Here is a 16,915-nt window from a genome sequence, read left to right as displayed (position 1 = left end):
GATACGGTCTTTATGAGTATTTGGTGATGCCATTCGGGCTCTGCAACGCCCCCGCTACGTTCCAATACTTCATTAATGATGTCTTCAGGGACTTATTGGATGTATGCGTAGTTATTTATTTGGATGACATCCTTATCTACTCCAACTCCATAGAAGAGCATAAAAAGCATGTTCGTTGGGTTTTGGGCAGACTCAGGACTCACCGCTTATATGCCAAGTTAGAGAAGTGCACATTTCATTCCAATGAAATAACTTTCCTAGGTTATAACATTTCTGCATCAGGAGTTAAGATGGAAGATGAGAAGATTGAAGCTATACTCAACTGGCCTACACCTCGTTGTAAAAAGGATGTTCAACGCTTCCTTGGCTTCGCCAACTTCTATCGAAAGTTTATAAAAAATTTCTCCAAGATCGCAAAACCCCTCAACACTCTTACTGGGTCCCATAAGCAGTTTATCTGGTATCTAGAGTCAGAAAAATCTTTTTCTTCTCTCAAACGAAGTTTCACCAGCGCTCCCATTCTTCGCTTCCCGGATACAAAACTCCAGTTCATTCTAGAGGTTGACGCTTCGGAGTATGCTCTCGGGGCAATTCTATCACAGCGTAAATCCCCATCAGAACCCATACATCCCGTGGCTTTCTACTCTAGGCTAATGACGCCTGCTGAACATAATTATGCTATCGGGGAGAAAGAACTTCTGGTTATCAAGTCAGCTCTGGAGCATTGGAGGCACCTATTGGAAGGAACTATCCTCCCGATTCTGATCTACACTGACCATAGAAATTTGGAGTACCTCCAAACTTGTAAAACGCTCTCGGCCCGACAGGCACGTTGGAGTTTGTTTTTTACTAGGTTTAATTTTCAGATCACCTACCGACCTGGTAGCAAAAACGGGAAGGCAGATTCTTTATCCAGACACTTACAGCGTCCAAGCTACTCTACCGAACACTCAAGTATCCTAAATCCCCATCACTTCCTGGGGTTCTCCAATCTTGCTTCCTCTACACTATGTGCTCATCAAAAGGCTGACACCACTCTTTCAAAAAACCTACAGCAACCTGATTCAAGAGGTATCAATCTTGTGAATGGTAAAATATATGTTCCCCCAACATTGAGACAGGACATTCTCAAAGAACACCATGATTCTCCCCTCGCAGGTCACCCAGGCATACGAAAAACCAGTGAACTCATTACTAGAAATTTCTGGTGGCCGAAGCTCCAACAAACTGTGGATTCTTTCATCAAGTCTTGTCAAGTTTGTGCAGTATCCAAGTCCGACAGATCCAAACCTTTTGGCGAGCTCCAACCACTCCCGATACCCGATAGGCCTTGGCACACAGTTGGTTTGGATTTCATTGTGGAGCTACCAGACTCTAATCATTCCAACACCATCATGGTAGTGGTGGACTTCCTCACGAAGATGGCTCACTTTATTCCTCACCACAAACTACCCACAGCTGCAGAAACCGCAGCTCTATTATTAAAACATGTTGTACGTCTCCATGGCTTACCTTCGATCATAGTTTCTGACAGGGGATCACAATTCACCTCCAGATGTTGGAGACACTTGTGCTCCGTTTTAAAGATAGACCACCGGTATAGCACGGCTTTCCATCCACAAACAAACGGCCAGACCGAGAGAGTAAACGAATGGATAGAACAATATGTACGTTGTTACTGCTCCCACCAACAAGATGCTTGGGAAAGTAACATATCCATGGCAGAGTTTGCGTACAACAATACCTTGAACTCTTCCATAAAGTGCTCACCTTTTTACGCAAACTACGGTTTTCATCCGACATTTCATCTTTATCCGCATCTTAACATCTCATCTCCACATGTGGACGATACCTCCAGAACCTTATCAGAGATTGTAGTATTCCTCAAGGATAATATCAAATTGGCTCAGCAAAACCATAAACGGTATTATGACTCAAAGAGACGTAAACCCCCTTCCTACCTTATAGGGGATAAGGTATGGCTCTCAACGAAATACTTAAAACTGAAGACTCCGTCAAGGAAATTCTCCCAAGTTTATATCGGACCATACGAGATAACTAAAATAATAAACGAAAATGCCGTTACGTTGGCCCTTCTTCCTGAGTTACCTGTGCATCCCACATTCCATGTTTCCCTTTTGAAACCCTATCTCCCTACCAGACAACAGACATCCCAGCAATCGACCCCTCCGATGGTCGTCGATGAAACTGTATATGAGGTCTCAGCTATACTCAACTCCAGAATACACCATGGTCAACTGCAATATTTAATTCGGTGGAAGGGTTACACTGCCGAGGAGGATTCCTGGGAACCTGCTAATAATGTTAATGCCACTCGCCTGATTGCACGATTCCACAGGGATCATCCTGACAAGCCAAATGTTGGTACTGCAGTGCAGCACCTTTGACGGGGGGATCTGTCAGGTATCTGCTGCAATGTATGTACCTTTAAACAAACTCTATATAAGGCTACTCCTCCCCCTCTCACCTGCCAATTAATTTTGGTTGTGTTACTGAACAATCTACCAGCACGCAGATACTGTTGTTACTCTACATAGAGAAATCATTACCAAGTTTCAAAGATATTCCACTGTGAATCCGGTAAAACATTTAGACCCCTTTTCCAACGCTTCACTGCTGAGAATCTGTGATTAACAAAACGGGGATTTATTTGCCGGCTATTCCGTTTCCAGCTTCTCATTGCCTGCACGGATTACAACCGTTTCACTGTCTGGCGTCTCACCGTGTACTCAGCCTGTCAGCAGTTCTAACGTCCTGATTGGTCACTACATATACACCCTTCAGACACGCTGCCGCTGCAGCTCCAAGCACCTCTCCTCTCTCACAGACGCTGCCGCTGCAGTTCCAAGCACTTCTCCAGCCTCAGTTCATTCAGCCAATCTAGTCTCTGAACTTTTCTTAAGCTAAGTGAGTTGTTTGTTCAGGAAAAGGCAACGTCATTACATTGCATACAAACTACTATACTGCTGCTACCTGCAAACTGCAGTCTGATTCTCTGATAACTATCTCCTGTAACAAGATAACAGGAGACTCACTTAATATATTAACAACATACTCATTCTGGTCTGCAGTTGTGATTCACTATTTACAGTTCAACACCACTCAGAACCTGACACTTCACTATCACATCCTCAAGACATCACACTCTCTCACTAACTCTCAGCACATTTCTTTTGTACTAAACCTTGTCTCACACTTTCCCTTTGTGAACCAATATTCACCCCCTCACACACTCTCCGTCCTTATTCACACTCTCCCATTTTCCATCCCCTCATGAAACAACTACACATACTACATATAAGAACAAATACTTTAATGAATGCTTTGAGTGGCAGACTTTTTTTGTATTTAACAGAAATCTTAAAGTTAATGTTTTTGTATTTATTGTCAAACCTGGTTTAGAATTCAGAGGTAGAAGATTCAGGAAGCAAACGTCGGGTACAGGTTGATTTGGAGACAGAAATACTGCTGAGCATATAAGCAGAACAGATTTCCTAATTGGAAAGATTTGTCAGCCCTAGCAGAAACCATAGAATATCCCAGTACACTGATTTGACCTATCAGCTTAATATCATTGGTGTTACTTACTCAGGTGAAAGATCTCTTTCAAAGAAACTGCAGGTGGAATTCAACACCTCAGAGCAGAGCTAATCAGTGTCCTAAATAAAAACTGCAGGTGACATTTGACAGATATGGACACAGATTTAAAACAAATGTGAAACTGTCATGGACCCAAAGCAGATTCTGACACATACAGTATGTAAATAAATGAGTTACAAAGCCTGTAACAAAGGCTTGAGCGAAACACGTGTGAGGGGTCTGGCTTCAGAGAGTCCATACTCTCATTTTTTAACCGCTTAGTCTCTATGATAGGTAATGAAAGAGAAAAATCAAAGTACTTCTGCGCAGCTACAAACAATTAGTATACAAGTTGAATCCAATATAATAGAGGAATCAGTTATTGTCAGTTGAGATGAGTCTTTATGGACAAAATATATATATGAATGGTATATATTTTGAATTGATATGCAGTAAATCCCAGGCAAAAAGAAGTGTATAGTTGTCTTCTTACCGGAAGGTACCTCAATCATATGAGGTAATGTGTAGTCATATGATATAGGTGGTGGTCTGTGGTCCGCCGCTGTCTGTGTTTGTTCTTTCCGTGCAGCCTTGTGTATAGTAGTCCTGGTTAAGGAGCTTCCTGAGTCTGGTGCTTCGATAGATCTTGGCGATATGGTAGAAGTCTTGTCCCGGGGTCTTTCCCAGTTGTCTCACAGGTAGAGGTGGAGGAAAGAAAACAAAGCAGACATAGCGTAATCCAGTAAAAGTAAAGCAATTTATTTACATTAAAATCATAAGAATTGCACTCACATGTGATAACCTCAATCTTATATGAGGTAAGTATAGGCACATAAACAGTAAGGGTGTTGAATGAGTAGTAAATGCTGTCACCACTGAAGATAAAATAATGAGGTGATAATGTCTCTAATGTGGCTGTAAAAACAGATTTCAAAACCTATATAAAACCCCTTGGAAGAACACTCTAAACCGTCTGCAGCAGGTCAGAGTATGGTTTCCAGCGGGGAAAAAAGTCTGCCGTGTGAATAGCAAAGAACAGTGTTCTAATCACTATGATTTGTCCTGGGGTCAGGAGCTGTAGGAGACGCCGGTACACACTGTAAGTACAAGTGGGGAAACAGTACTGCCACACCTGGAGAGCCTTACGCGTTTCGAAGTGTCAGGTACTTCTTCGTCAGAGGCAATGTCTCTATGATAACTGTTGATTGCCAATAGCTTGTAAATGTGTGTTATATTCTGAGGTCAGATGTTGTGATATGTTAGTGAAACAAGTCAAACGTTAATCTAGTCCCCCGCTATAGAAAGGGTTTAGGCAAACAGAATCTATTACACTGAACAGCTGCGCTAAAGTTGACTGTGCAAGCAAAGACTTTATAATTACAGATAGTGTATTAGCTAGATAGCTTTAATCTCACAATCTGTCATTTCACATATTAACAGGTCCTCTTGTTACAGCATTATTTCTGAATTTATTAATAGCCGGCTACAAAAGATTAACGGCTAGATTTAGAGTTTGGCGTTAGCCGTCAAAAGCAGCGTTAAGGGGTCCTAACGCTGCTTTTTACCGCCCGCTGGTATTTAGAGTCAGACAGGAAAGGGTCTAACGCTCACTTCCCTACCGCGATTCCAGGCTACCGCAGATCCCCTTACGCCAATTGCGTATCCTATCTTTTCAATGGGATCTGCCTAACGCTGGTATTTGGAGTCTTGCGAGAAGTGAGCGGTAGACCCTCTACCGATAAGACTCCTACCAACAAAAAAAGTCAGTAGTTAAGAGCTTTATGGGCTAACGCGTGAATATAAAGCTCTTAACTACTGTGCTCTAAAGTACACTAACACCCATAAACTACCTATGTACCCCTAAACCGAGCCCCCCCCACATCGCCGCCACTATAATAAAAATTGTTTAACCCCTAATCTGCCGACCGGACACCGCTGCCACCTACATTATAGCTATAAACCCCTAATCTGCTGCCCCTAACATCGCCAACCCCTATATTATATTTATTAACCCCTAATCTGCCCCCCCCAACGTCGCCGCTATCTTACCTACACTTATTAACCCCTAATCTGCCGACCGGACCTCGCCGCCACTATAATAAATGTATTAACCCCTAAACTGCCACACTCCCACCTCGCAAACACTAGAATAAATAGTATTAACCCCTAATCTGCCCTCCCTAACATCCCCGTCACCTACCTACAATTATTAACCCCTAATCTCCCGCCCGCACCGTCGCCGCTACTATAATAAAGTTATTAACCCCTAAACCTAACTCTAACCCTAACACCCCCTAACATAAATATAATTTAAATTAAATGAAATTATATTCCTAAAATTAAATAAATTAATCCTATTTAAAACTAAATACTTACCTATAAAATAAACCCTAATATAGCTACAATAGAATTCTATCAGCCAATCGGAATTAAGGTAGAAAAATTTGATTGGCTGATGCAATCAGCCAATCAGATTGAAGTTCAATCCGATTGGCTGATCCAATCAGCCAATCGTATTGAACTCGCATTCTATTAGCTGATCGGAACAGCCAATAGAATACGAGATCAATATGATTGGCTGATTGGATCAGCCAATCGGATAGAACTTCAATCTGATTGGCTGATTGCATCAGCCAATCAGATTTTTTCTACCTTAATTCCGATTGGCTGATAGAATTCTATCAGCCAATCAGAATTGAAGGGACGCCATCTTGGATGACAACCCCATAACATGGGTTCCCCGCCAGCACAGTATGTAACCAGAGAAGATTTACAACATTTTTCCTCAAAAGATGACATCAATAATATATTACAAGAAATGCGCAACCACTTTGGAGACCTACGCAGGGATCTCATTGCGCTTGACACAAGAGTCTCCAAGGTTGAAAGCACTCAAGAGTCCAATATGGCGGCCCTCCAACACACCACTACTGAGCTTCAAAGTCAAGCAGACAAACTCCAGTACCTTCACAAAAGAATTGAGGACCTCAAAAATCGATGTCGAAGAAACAGCTTACGTATACGAGGTGTATCAGAAACTGTACACCCCCCTGCAATTGAAGGATATCTTCAAGCCCTATTCAGAGTACTGAAAGGTACCCCATCTTCACCTGATGTACCTATTGAAAGAGCTCATAGAACCTTAAGCCACCACCGAAAGCTCCGCCTCAAGACAATATAGTAAAACTATAAAGACAGAGAGGAGCTATTGCAACATGCAAGAACCAAGCATCCGGACTTCCGGTGGGAGGAGCAACGGGAGAGCAGCAAGAAATGTGAGCTCCGCTAACATCTTTAACAAACCCAACATTTAGCTGCTTTCCCTTACTCCCACACAACTCCATTGTCGAATCCTGCCTTGGGACATCACCAAGCACGGATATCGACCTGGCACGAAAGCGTGAGGGCGCAGAAATTGCCCTGACCATGGCGGCTGAATCGGAGGAGAACGGACCTGCGGTCGCCATCTTGGCTGCATCGTGACGACACACATCACATAAGCTGGCGAATACCAAGAAACAAGAAAGAAAAAGTCACCCACATCACACATCGAGCTCCTGCCGTACCTACACATATCCTGATAAGACCCGCAGGAGAAACACAGTGACTGCCTAATACATGCTGCGGGAGTTGGAGACTAAGGCCTAGATTTGGAGTTCGGCGGTAGCCGTCAAAACCAGCGTTAGAGGCTCCTAACGCTGGTTTTGGCCGCCCGCTGGTATTTGGAGTCAGTGATTAAAGGGTCTAACGCTCACTTTTCAGCCGCGACTTTTCCATACCGCAGATCCCCCTACGCCATTTGCGTAGCCTATCTTTTCAATGGGATCTTTCTAACGCTGGTATTTAGAGTCGTTTCTGAAGTGAGCGTTAGAGCTCTAACGACAAAATTCCAGCCGCCTGAAAATAGCAGGAGTTAAGAGCTTTCTGGCTAACGCCGGTTTATAAAGCTCTTAACTACTGTACCCTAAAGTACACTAACACCCATAAACTACCTATGTACCCCTAAACCGAGGCCCCCCCACATCGCCGACACTCGATTAAAATTTTTAACCCCTAATCTGCCGACCGCCACCTACGTTATATTTATGTACCCCTAATCTGCTGCCCCTAACCCCGCCGACCCCTGTATTATATTTATTAACCCCTTACCTGCCCCCCACAACGTCGCCGCCAGCTACTTAAAATAATTAACCCCTAATCTTCCGACCGCAAAGCGCCGCCACCTACGTTATCCCTATGTACCCCTAATCTGCTACCCCTAACACCGCCGACCCCTATATTATATTTATTAACCCCTAATCTGCCCCCCACAACGTCGCCGACACCTGCCTACACTTATTAACCCCTAATCTGCCGAGCGGACCTGAGCGCTACTATAATAAAGTTATTAACCCATAACCCGCCTCACTAACCCTATAATAAATAGTATTAACTCCTAATCTGCCCTCCCTAACATCGCCGACACCTAACTTCAATTATTAACCCCTAATCTGCCGACCGGAGCTCACCGCTATTCTAATAAATGGATTAACCCCTAAAGCTAAGTCTAACCCTAACACTAACACCCCCCTAAGTTAAATATAATTTACATCTAACGAAATAAATTAACTCTTATTAAATAACTTATTCCTATTTAAAGCTAAATACTTACCTGTAAAATAAATCCTAATATAGCTACAATATAAATTATAATTATATTATAGCTATTTTAGGATTAATATTTATTTTACAGGCAACTTTGTAATTATTTTAACCAGGTACAATAGCTATTAAATAGTTAAGAACTATTTAATAGTTACCTAGTTAAAATAATAACAAATTTACCTGTAAAATAAATCCTAACCTAAGTTATAATTAAACCTAACACTACCCTATCAATAAAATAATTAAATAAACTACCTACAATTACCTACAATTAACCTAACACTACACTATCAATAAATTAATTAAACACAATTCCTACAAATAAATACAATTAAATAAACTAGCTAAAGTACAAAAAATAAAAAAGAACTAAGTTACAGAAAATAAAAAAATATTTACAAACATAAGAAAAATATTACAACAATTTTAAACTAATTACACCTACTCTAAGCCCCCTAATAAAATAACAAAGCCCCCCAAAATAAAAAATTCCCTACCCTATTCTAAATTAAAAAAGTTACAAGCTCTTTTACCTTACCAGCCCTGAACAGGGCCCTTTGCGGGGCATGCCCCAAGAATTTCAGCTCTTTTGCCTGTAAAAAAAAACATACAATACCCCCCCCCCAACATTACAACCCACCACCCACATACCCCTAATCTAACCCAAACCCCCCTTAAATAAACCTAACACTAATCCCCTGAAGATCTTCCTACCTTGTCTTCACCATCCAGGTATCACCGATCCGTCCTGGCTCCAAGATCTTCATCCAACCCAAGCGGGGGTTGGCGATCCATAATCCGGTCCAGAAGAGGCTCCAAAGTCTTCCTCCTATCCGGCAAGAAGAGGACATCCGGACCGGCAAACATCTTCTTCAAGCGGCATCTTCGATCTTCTTCCATCCGGAGCGAAGCGGCAGGATCCTGAAGACCTCCAGCACGGAACATCCATCCGGACCGACGACTGAACGACGAATGACTGTTCCTTTAAGGGACGTCATCCAAGATGGCGTCCCTCGAATTCCCATTGGCTGATAGGATTCTATCAGCCAATCGGAATTAAGGTAGGAATTTTCTGATTGGCTGATGGAATCAGCCAATCAGAATCTAGTTCAATCCGATTGGCCGATCCAATCAGCCAATCAGATTGAGCTCGCATTCTATTGGCTGATCGGAACAGCCAATAGAATGCGAGCTCAATCTGATTGGCTGATTGGATCAGCCAATCGGATTGAACTTGATTCTGATTGGCTGATTCCATCAGCCAATCAGAAAATTCCTACCTTAATTCCGATTGGCTGATAGAATCCTATCAGCCAATCGGAATTCGAGGGACGCCATCTTGGATGACGTCCCTTAAAGGAACAGTCATTCGTCGTTCAGTCGTCGGTCCGGATGGATGTTCCGCGCTGGAGGTCTTCAGGATCCTGCCGCTTCGCTCCGGATGGAAGAAGATCGAAGATGCCGCTTGGAGAAGATGTTTGCCGGTCCGGATGTCCTCTTCTTGCCGGATAGGAGGAAGACTTTGGAGCCTCTTCTGGACCGGATTATGGATCGCCAACCCCCGCTTGGGTTGGATGAAGATCTTGGAGCCAGGACGGATCGGTGATACCTGGATGGTGAAGACAAGGTAGGAAGATCTTCAGGGGATTAGTGTTAGGTTTATTTAAGGGGGGTTTGGGTTAGATTAGGGGTATGTGGGTGGTGGGTTGTAATGTTGGGGGGGGGGGGTATTGTATGTTTTTTTTTACAGGCAAAAGAGCTGAAATTCTTGGGGCATGCCCCGCAAAGGGCCCTGTTCAGGGCTGGTAAGGTAAAAGAGCTTGTAACTTTTTTAATTTAGAATAGGGTAGGGAATTTTTTATTTTGGGGGGCTTTGTTATTTTATTAGGGGGCTTAGAGTAGGTGTAATTAGTTTAAAATTGTTGTAATATTTTTCTTATGTTTGTAAATATTTTTTTATTTTCTGTAACTTAGTTCTTTTTTATTTTTTGTACTTTAGCTAGTTTATTTAATTGTATTTATTTGTAGGAATTGTGTTTAATTAATTTATTGATAGTGTAGTGTTAGGTTAATTGTAGGTAATTGTAGGTAGTTTATTTAATTATTTTATTGATAGGGTAGTGTTAGGTTTAATTATAACTTAGGTTAGGATTTATTTTACAGGTAAATTTGTTATTATTTTAACTAGGTAACTATTAAATAGTTCTTAACTATTTAATAGCTATTGTACCTGGTTAAAATAATTACAAAGTTGCCTGTAAAATAAATATTAATCCTAAAATAGCTATAATATAATTATAATTTATATTGTAGCTATATTAGGATTTATTTTACAGGTAAGTATTTAGCTTTAAATAGGAATAAGTTATTTAATAAGAGTTAATTTATTTCGTTAGATAAATATTATATTTAACTTAGGGGGGTGTTAGTGTTAGGGTTAGACTTAGCTTTAGGGGTTAATCCATTTATTAGAATAGCGGTGAGCTCCGATCGGAAGATTAGGGGTTAATAATTGAAGTTAGGTGTCGGCGATGTTAGGGAGGGCAGATTAGGGGTTAATACTATTTATGATAGGGTTAGTGAGGCGGATTAGGGGTTAATAACGTTATTATAGTAGCGCTCAGGTCCGCTCGGCAGATTAGGGGTTAATAAGTGTAGGCAGGTGTCGGCGACGTTGTGGGGGGCAGGTTAGGGGTTAATAAATATAATATAGGGGTCGGCGGTGTTAGGGGTAGCAGATTAGGGGTACATAGGGATAACGTAGGTTGCGGCGGTTTACGGAGCGGCAGATTAGGGGTTAAAAAAAATATGCAGGGGTCAGCGATAGCCGGGGCGGCAGATTAGGGGTTAATAAGTGTAAGGTTAGGGGTGTTTAGACTCGGGGTACATGTTAGAGTGTTAGGTGCAGACGTAGGAAGTGTTTTCCCATAGGAAACAATGGGGCTGCGTTAGGAGCTGAACGCTGCTTTTTTGCAGGTGTTAGGTTTTTTTACAGCTCAAACAGCCCCATTGTTTCCTATGGGAGAATCGTGCACGAGAACGTTTTTGAGGCCGGCCGCGTCCGTAAGCAACTCTGGTATCGAGAGTTGCATTTGCGGTAAAAATGCTCTACGCTCCTTTTTTGGAGCCTAACGCAGCATTTGTTTGAACTCTCGATACCAGAGTTAATTTTATGGTGCGGCCAGAAAAAAGCCCGCGGAGCGTTAACAGACCTTTTACCGCCGAACTCCAAATCTAGGCCTAAGAGAGGGTAATGTAACTCAGCACCTGCACCCACCATACACACCCGCATGGCCAAACATCAATCTTAAATTGATAAACTTTTATTAAGACTGTATCTTCATGTCACTACACTAACTCAAAAGGGAAAAGGAAACAAGCTGCCCCGCATACAGCGATGTTTGCTTGGAAGGATGAGAACCATGGTGGTGAAAGACTGTGACATACTATGATTTAGACCAGGCTATCTTTTGTACTCCTCCTCCCCTAATCACTGGCCTATGTGAGGGGCCTGCTCTGTAGCTACGCTTAGGCTCAATAGCCACAGTGCTGCAAATCTTAAAAAGGCTCTGCTCTGCGGCTTTTAAGTTTATCAAGGTCTCATATCCACAAGGCTGAATTGAATACACATCACTGAGGGCAGCATAGGGCCGAAAGCCAGACGGACAGCGCATGCATAAATACTACAGCAGTTTTCATAAAACCACTAACAAAATGGCGTCAAAGTATAAGACCGCTGATAGGCGCACCAAACATCATGCAGAGGTACACTCTTTATCCCTGGCTCCTCCCGACTCTGAGGACCTACCTAACCATTGTGGCCCAGATTTCAGCCTTGTTTCTACCTAAAATTGAACAGCTCCAAATGGGAGTGGAATCGCTCTCTACGGACTTTAAACAATTCTCCAGAAGGCTGACCCACGTAGAACATAGAATCTCTGAACATGAAGATCGGCATAGAGAGATATCAAACTCTGTATCTAATCTCCAGAAGCAAAACTCAGATCTGAAGGCTCGCCTCGATGACCTTGAAAACAGGTCTCGCAGGAATAATTTGCGAGTGGTGGGTCTACCAGAGTCAGTACAGAGCACCTCCCTGCTTCATTTTGCAGAAAACCAGCTGCCACAACTGCTTAAAACACCCGATTCTGCGCGGCCATGTGTTGCCGAAAGAGCGCACAGGGTGGGAAAACCGAGATCAGAGCAGCAAAACAGAGAAACACCACGACACGTCATAATCTTTTACCTAAACTTCAAAGATAAGGTGGAACTCCTTAGAGCATACCGCAAGACGGGCCCTATCCCTTTCGAAGGGAAAAGATTGCTCATATTTCAGGACTATTCAACAGAGGCAAATGCTATCTATTTTACTTAGCTATGACCATATTGTTGATTGTTATGACTGTTATTGTTGTTTTTGTTTTCTCACTCTTGTTTTGTTCCGATATTTTGCAGTCCTTGTCACATATAGTAAACACAGAGAAAAGTTTCTGACCATGTCTCCGAGCCACGGCAGGAAGGAGCTACAGACAAGGGGACACACCTACAAGGAAGTGAAGTGGCTTCTCTTATCTAGCCCAGAATCACGTCAGGATCAGGTACCCAACACTCACACACTACACTCCAGATCTCCCCGGTTCTATAATTGGATAATATACAAGTTCGATCTCTTACACACAAGGGCTCACCATGGCTAACACAAAAGCAAACATAACAACATGGAATGTGGGAGGGATCACCTCCCCTATCAAAAGAAAGTGTATCCTGAAGTTACTTAAGCAAAAGGGAACAGATATTGCAGTGTTGACAGAGACACATCTTACTGCTGACGAACATGCCAAGCTAAAACAGGGTTGGGTACAGGAGGTCATTAGCTCATCGCTACCAGGGAGCCGGGCCAGAGGAGTAGCTATTCTGTTTAAGAAAGGACTAGCTTATAAAATAGCACAAAGAGAGGTAGATGCTGAAGGTCGCTATGTGATATTACATTTAGACTTAGGAGACATATCCTTTGCATTAGTGGGAGTGTATGGCTCGATAAGTAAAAAAGAACCCTTTTGGACAAAGCTACAGGCACGACTTTTAAAATCCATGCACCTTCCTATAATAATTGGGGGAGATTTCAACATAGCATCACATGTCCCGCTAGATCGGTTCAAAAACCCAGACCATGCTTCGACTAAGGTAACGGTTAACACTAACTCTAACAGGGAGACAAGAATACTCAAGAAGTTCCAGAAGGGGCTCGGATTAGTAGACATTTGGCGCACGCGTAACCCAGAGGCAAGGGACTACACCTGTATCTCTCCCTCTAAACACACTCTATCCCGAATAGATTACTTCCTAGTCACCAAAACCCTAGCCACCTATATTACGGAGGTGATAAATGATGTAGTCACTCTCTCAGACCATGCCCAAGTCAAACTCACGGTTAATACTAAAAAAGATCTGCCGAGAGACAATAGATGGTTTTTCCCCAACTATCTGGCTAAAGATCCCAATCTTCTAAATTACCTTATTGGGGAATGGAACGCATATCACTATATCAACACACAGCACTTATCGAACCCTCTGTTGTTCTGGGAAACAGCAAAGGCAGTACTGAGAGGGGTGATTTCAAACAACGCTGCAGGTATTCGTAAGAGAGGCAGGGCACGCGAAGAACTTATGTTCAAGCAGTTGATGAACGCACAGAACAAATACATTAGAACCCCTAACATGGAGAATAGAAATGCCTTTAGACTCCTCAAGGCAACCAGAGATAGTTTACTTCTACAAAACACGCTAAAAGCTAACACTAAACTGCAGGCTAAGTTTTATCGGTTCGGGAACAAGACCAGTAGATCGCTTGCACTTCTGACTAAACTGACTCGACCCCCAAATGTTATACAGGCCATTAGGAAAGTAGACAAAATACACACTCGAACTGACGAGATACAAAAAATATTCACGGACTATTATAAAACACTATACAGCCCACAAGAAATAGAGCGCACTAAGGTTCATACATTCTTAGAAACACTACATCTACCTAAACTTACGGAGGAACAATCACAGGTATTAAATGCCCCTGTTTTAGCCATTGAAGTTAGTAGAGTACCGTCGAGCAAGACCCCTGGCCCTGATGGTATCCCAGTGGAGTTCTATAAACTACTAAGAGCTGAAATATCAGATACATTAGCACTCCTATATAACTCCATTCTGACAGGACAGACTATACCCAATAGCAATTTCACTGAAGCCCAGATTAGCATTATATTAAAACCAGGGAGGGACCCATTAGCACCAGAGTCTTACCGTCCGATTTCATTATTGAATACGGACTACAAGCTCCTAACAAAAATTTTAGCAAACCGACTGAGTTCGGTTATGTCATCATTAATCAACGAAGACCAAACGGGTTTCATACAGGGAAGGTCCTCTGTAAAAAACATTAGAAAGGTCCAACTGGTTCTATCCTACTATTGGAAACACCGAAAAAAACACACTTTGCTCCCAGATACTAAAGCATGCATGATTGCCCTTGACGCCGAAAAGGCATTTGATAAAGTAATTTGGGAATACCTTTTTTTAGCCATAGAAAAATTTGGTATAGCAGGTAGCTATCTGCGAGCAATACAAAGCTTATATCAAAACCCTATGGCTGCTGTTATCATTAATGGCAGAGTTGCCCCCCCATTTAGACTCTACAGAGGCACGAGACAGGGATGCCCGCTCTCGCCACTCCTATTTGATTTCGCGATAGAACCCCTCGCCCAAGCAATCCAAGAAGCAACTCAGGGACTGAGGATAGGGAGCTCGACCATTCACCTATCTTTATACGCAGACGATATGATTCTGTTTGTCCCAGAGCCAAGGCAGAATCTCCCCAAGGTTCTTACTCTCATTCATAAGTTTGGTACATTCTCTGGTTACCTTCTCAACCAGGATAAGTCAGAGTTGATATGGCTAACTTCACAAGGTCTCAGAGACCCCCTAGATTATGATTTTAAGGTAGTTCCTAATGACTTCAAATACCTGGGAATAAAACTATCCCCGAACCCCCATAACTGGTACGAGATCAACTATGCCCCCCTCATTAAAAAATTAGTGAGTCAGTTGGAGAGCTGGAGAGGTTTGCCCCTATCACTTTCAGGTAGAATAAACCTCATTAAAATGATTACCTTCCCCAAATTGTTATACGTCTTCCAGATGCTGCCAGCCATGTTAAGAAAAACAGACTTGAAGCTGATATACACTAAAATACTAAACTTTATATGGGTGGGAAAGAAACATTGAATAAGCTCCCAGAAATTATCCTGCTCAGTGTCATATGGCGGACTCGGTCTGCCGAACCTCATGTTCTATAATTGGGCGGCTGTCTCCAAGATAGCAATAGACTGGCTGAGCCAAAAAGACCATTTCACTTTTAAAAACTTAGAGGAAGAATTAGTGGCACCTTACTCATTGTCAGTACTACCACATTTGACTAGGCAACAGGTTCAACAACATGTGGGAGACTTGCTTCCAGTGACTGAGCCCTTACGCACATGGAGGGCGCTTTGTAATTGGCTCAAGATCCCACAAACATGTACTAGATACCTACCATTATTAGGAAACCCCAACTTCATAGCAGGTCTCACTACACAGCCTTTCAGGGACTGGTGACAACAGGGATTACTAACTATTCAACACTTTTTAGACAATGCAGATAATGCGATAAAAAGTTTTAGAGCCCTGCAAACTCAATACTCCCTACCCAACACACATCACTATGCCTACCTTCAGACGAGGCACTACATCACCAGCATAATCCAAAAAGGGGAGACTTTAAAAAAAACACGACCCATTGAGCAGATGGTCTCACTATTTTCACAAGGGATATTCTCAATCTTCCCAATATACAGAATGTTACTAGAGCCCAATAACACACGAACCTTAGAATGTATTGCACAATCATGGGCCTCCTCCCTAGCAATACCAATTGACAATATGACAATCCAGACCAGCATAGAAACACTACGACATAGCACCCTATCTCAGGACCTACGGGATTCACACCTGCGACTACTACACAAGACTTACATCACGCCGAAAATGTTTCAGAAGTGGGCACCACATATAGAGAACATCTGCCCCAAATGTCAAAAATATAACCCAGACCTATCTCACCTGACTTGGCGTTGTCCACGATTAGTACGATATTGGCATTCCATAGCCTACTGGCTTAAAAGTAGCTATAAAATCCAACTAGACATTAATGATGAGACTATACTATTGCTAAACTTACCTAAGAGTATGAAACATCTTAGAAAAATGATATGTACTGCCATCTTATTGGCAAGGAGACTAGTTTTTGGAACATGGAATTCAGGGTCTATCCCAACTATCACACAACTTAAAAAATCCCTTCTCCAACAGCTTACAGTGGAATTATACGACTCAGTAAGCGACATGACACTCAGAACCCAAACCTTTATGAAAAAGTGGGAGGGCTATATACAAACTATGCCTACACAGTTGTAAACTCAGCTCCTCTATCCACTGAGAAACACAGAGTACATACTTAATGCAAGGTTAAGAGGTGAATGGAACTTAAACTTTGAATGATACCTTTTAAAAGGGGTGGGTTTGAAATGTGATATAGTCTCTTACTATTTCTACTTGTATCGCTGCATATCTCTAAACTATG

The sequence above is a fragment of the Bombina bombina genome, chromosome 3, assembly GCF_027579735.1.
Source record: "Bombina bombina isolate aBomBom1 chromosome 3, aBomBom1.pri, whole genome shotgun sequence".
In the NCBI taxonomy this organism is placed as follows: domain Eukaryota; kingdom Metazoa; phylum Chordata; class Amphibia; order Anura; family Bombinatoridae; genus Bombina; species Bombina bombina.
Note: the sequence above shows the minus strand (reverse complement) of the source record.